The sequence below is a fragment of the Lepus europaeus genome, chromosome X (genome assembly GCF_033115175.1).
Source record: "Lepus europaeus isolate LE1 chromosome X, mLepTim1.pri, whole genome shotgun sequence".
Taxonomy (NCBI): domain Eukaryota; kingdom Metazoa; phylum Chordata; class Mammalia; order Lagomorpha; family Leporidae; genus Lepus; species Lepus europaeus.
In genome coordinates, this window is record NC_084850.1 from 39,716,151 (window position 1) to 39,720,779 (window position 4,629).

Here is a 4,629-nt window from a genome sequence, read left to right on the forward strand (position 1 = left end):
TGTGTGGCAGTCTGGGGAGTGAACTAGCAGATGGAAAAATCTCTCTCTCTTTCTTCCTGCTCCCACCCCCATCTCTCCCTTTCTCTCTGTAACTCTGACTTTCAAATAAATAAATAAATAAATATTTTTAAAAAAATCTTCAGTAAACATTAAGCTGCTATTATTATCATGGTTGTATTATCAAATGTGAATAGAAATGAGCAGGCTTCCCCATCTGCTACATTTGGGAGCTAGTTATAAAAACATCATGGATTTATGAGGCCATGCCAGGAGGGGAGTGCTGCAGTGGCCCTGCAAGCTGCCTGCTATTTAACCTCTCTCCTCTTTCTCCTTTCCCCTTTTCCTTCAAATTAGATGGGTTTTGTTTCCATACAAAAAGTAACGTAGGTGTGCTGTAAAGTTTTTTTGTAATTTCTTAAAATGATAAACATTAACGTTTGTCTAGAATCTGATCATTATTTTATATATTGTCATCCATCTTTTGCCTCCGAGTGTATACACACAAACACATTCTGGTCTATATAAAAATGTGTCTCTATATAGATCTATACATATACACAGACACTAAATATGGAACACACTGTACATATCTTATTGTTTTATTTTTTAAAAATTTGGGTTAATTTATAACATTTGCAACTATTTTGGAGTTCAGTGCAATATTTGAAGAGATATACACAGCAAAAACCATTCAAACCAGTTAGAAAGCCTTTCTTTTTCTTTTCTAAAGATTTATTTTATTTATCTGAAAGGCAGAGAGAGAGGAAGATGAGAGGAAGAGAGAGAGATCTATCTGATGATTCACTTCCCAAATGGCCACAATGGCCAGGAGCCAGGAGATTCTTCTGGGTCTCCCGGATGGGTGCAGGGGCCCAGGAGTCCAGGTATTTGAGCCATCTGCTGCTGCTTTCCCAGGTCATTAGCAGGGAGTTTCTATGCCACAGCACTGGCCGCTACAGCCTTTTTTCCCCCACACTCTCAGAGTCTAGGTAGAGTTTGGGCACAGTAAAACCCCTGAAACAATCACCCCTGGCTTAGCATAACTGGACTAGGAACCTTTGCTTGGTGACATGCTTTCATTGAGGTGAAAGCTCCTCTGATTTTTAAAAGGGAGCTGCCTGGCTCAATGTCTCAGAGCCCCAGCTCAGATTGCTTTTTTTTTTTTTTTTTCCTTTCTTTTTTTGACAGGCAGAGTGGACAGTGAGAGAGAGAGACAGAGAGAAAGGTCTTTCTTTTTCGTTGGTTCACCCCCCAGTGGCCGCTGTGGCTGGTGCGCTGCAGCCCCCGCACCGCGCTGATCCAAAGGCAGGAGCCAGGTGCTTCCCCTGGTCTCCCATGCAGGTGCAGGGCCCAAGCACTTGGGCATTCTCCGCTGTACTCCTGGGCCACAGCAGCGGGCTGGCCTGGAAGAGGAGCAAACGGGACAGAAATCTGGTGCCCCGACCGGGACTAGAGCCTGGTGTGCCGGTGCCACAGGTGGAGGATTAGCCTATTGAGCCATGGTGCTGGCCTCAGATTACTTTTAAAGTGGTCAACCAGAGAGAGGCAAGTCTGGGGACTAGATCTGACCCGATGCAGAAGCCCCTGCTCAAGATGAAAACCAACAGGTTGCCCGGATTTTTGTTAGGTTCCACAGAAGGAGACCAAGGGGACCAAGACCCATAACAGAAGGACCAGTTTCTTGAAGACAGGGGTATGAAGGAATGACAGAGGGAAAGACTCAGGGGTTTGTAAGGGAGAGAGATCAGTCATGATTCCTCATTGGTACTTACCTGGAAACCCAAACTGCATTGAACCAGACCTTCCTGGCTACCCCTAGCACCCTACTGGGCAGGGGAGCTATGTGGAAGGACTAAATTAGGCAGGACAGAGCGTGCTTGAACGAGAGAGTAAAGCAGGCTATGCAGCTGCATTGCTCTCCCAGGTTCTATCACGTTTACAAATACATACATAAATACATTACATGCAATAGTGAGTCTGGGTGGCAGGCTCCCCACAGGGGGCCTGGCTGACCCAATTACACGTCTCAGGAGTTCTAGGAAGGGACACTGTGCTCCCAGATGAGTGCTCCATGTGTTCTCTCTTGCCCAGGGAAGCCCTACCCCAGCACACCAGTCCTCAGGTTCAGTTTGTCCAGTATGGAGAGTTGCCATAGGTGGGTTTGGAGGCTTGAGACTTGGGCTGCAGGGAGCTGGGCTGGCTGAGCCGCTCTGGGCATCCTGTGGAAGCTGGTGATGCAGCAGCTGTGAGTGAGGCTGCTGGTGGAGCGGCAAGATATGCAGGAAAGGTGGGGGGGCGGATAGCCAGGGACTGCCCCAGGGGCTAGGAGCCGGGGAGAGCCTAAGGCAGGCTGAAAGGTAGAGGGGTCCCTCTGTGAAATCCCTGCTTGTTAAACATCTGAGTCTTGTTGTAGACAGAAGCAGTCGTATCAGGGAGGCCAGTGGTGCTTGAAGACACTGCTATCCCTTTGCCAGACCCAGACCCCCCAATCTTGCTGTGATCCTGTGATGATCCACCATAGCCAGCCTTAGTGTAGTTTCCCGCCACTGTCCCCTAGGCCAAGTCGGCGTAACCTGCGCTGTAGCTATGCTGGCCACAACCACCAGCTTGCTGGAAGTGGGTGCTGGGGGGCTGAGCTTCACACCATGCTGTTCGGCTGATGCTGGAGGGACAAACATGGTGGGCCCACACTGGAAGGCACTGGGCACGCCTGTGTCGTGGGGGAGGCCAATATAGCTGTAGCCAGGTGGTAGCGCAGGATTCGGACAAGGTCTGGGTCTGGCCCTGCTGGGGATGAGCTAGTGTGGTGGGGGGCACAGGAGATGCAGAGCCACCTCTGCCAAACTTTGTGACATCACCTGAATGTCAATTACTAGCTAAGCTGCCATCTCGGCTGGCGAGGGCTGAGGGAGCAGGAAAGTGAATTCTGTAGTAATCCACTGGGAGCCAGGACTACAACGTCTGGAGCTCATCGGGGCCACAGATCAGGTAGTCAGGAAGCAGTCCTCCAGGGCCCAGGAGGTACTGACTGTGCACAGTGGCAGCATCCCCTGGGGCAAGTTTGGGAGCGGCTTGCCAGAGGTCACCAAGGGCTCAGCCCAGGCACTGCTGGGCGTGGTCACAGTGGTCCCACCCAGGCAGAGGCTGTTGGCTGTGTTCATGCCCCTGGCAGGCTGACTCCTGGGGCTGTGGCACTCGAGGAAGATGTGGCTGCCATTGAGAAGGTGGCTGGGGCAGTGTAGTCTTTCCATTTCCTTACCTTTTCTGTGCATTTGGAGCCTATCAGCTCTGTTCTGGTTCTTTGTACACAATAAGACACATTATTGTGAACTGTAGTTACCCCCACTGTTGTGCAGAATGCTTGCACTGTTACTTCTCTTCCGTTGTATTTTGGTACTTTTAATATTTCACTTAAAATCATTTCGTGTTGATATGATTTATAATATATAACTCTTATTATTGAAGTTATTTTTTGGAGAATTCCATTAGCACCATGGACAATAAGAGATGTAGATATCCTGAGTTCAAAGTGACTCTCTGGAAAGGCATAGAAACCCCAGGAAGCAATGTTTTCTAAGAGTTAGATGCATCTGGGGCTGGTGCCATGGTGCAGTAGTAGGTTAAGCCTCTGCCTGCGGCATCATCATCCTATATGGGCACTGGTTCGAGTATTGGCTGCTCCACTTCAAATCCAACTCTCTGCTATGGCCTGGGAGAGCAATGGAAGATGGCCCAAGTGGTTGGGCCTCTGTACCCATGTGAGAGACCTGGAAGAAGCTCCTGGATCCTGGCTTCGGCCTGGTCCAGCTCTCCCGGCCATTGCAGCCATTTGGGAAGTAAACCAGTGGATGGAAGACCTTTCTCTTTGTCTCTCTCTCTGTTTGTCTATAACTCTACCTCTTAAATAAATAAATAAATCTTAAAAAAATAGAGTTAGATATATCTCCAAATTACTCCTGGAAGATGAAACTGGTTAAAAATGACTTTGAATTTCTCATCCTCTGGTTTTAGCAGTTACTCTCTACAATAAGCTTTTCTGAAACAAACGTGTTTTTTTATTATTATTATTTACAGGTAGAGTTATACACAGTGAGAGAGAGAGAGAGAGAGAGAGAGAGACAGAGAAAGGTCTTCCTTCCATTGGTTCACCCCCCAAATGGCCGATATGGCTGGTGCTGCGCCGATCAGAAGCCAGGAGCCAGGTGCTTGTTCCTGGTCTCCCATGCAGGTGCAGGGCCCAAGGACTTGGGCCATCCTTCCCTGCCTTCCCAGGCCACAGCAGAGAGCTGGACTGGAAGAGAAACAACTGGGACTAGAATCCGGCACCCATATGGAATGCCAGTGCCGCAGGCGGAGGATCAACCAAGTGAGCCAAGGCGCCGGTCCATGTGTTTTGATTCCATTGTGTTACTGAATTATATTGAGGATGCAGTACAAGCCAAGTATAGTGCTAGATGATTTATGATTTTTCATACTAATCCTTCTAGCAGTACTTAGACAAACCTATTGTTATCTCTCTTAGAGAAGAGCAGAGAGAATTATCTGTATTTGGAAGCACTGTTGGTGATGGAAAAGTGGGTGAGCTGTACACTGCTTACCCTAAGAGTATATTAGCTAACTCTTGGGGCC

At 48.5% G+C, this 4,629-nt stretch overlaps 1 pseudogene; it reads right to left on the reverse strand.

The window, feature by feature from the left end:
* Nucleotides 1–2,124: 2,124 nt before the first annotated feature.
* Nucleotides 2,125–3,223, reverse strand: LOC133753155 (ubiquitin-associated protein 2-like; annotated as a pseudogene).
* Between the last annotated feature and the right edge of the window lie 1,406 nt (nt 3,224–4,629).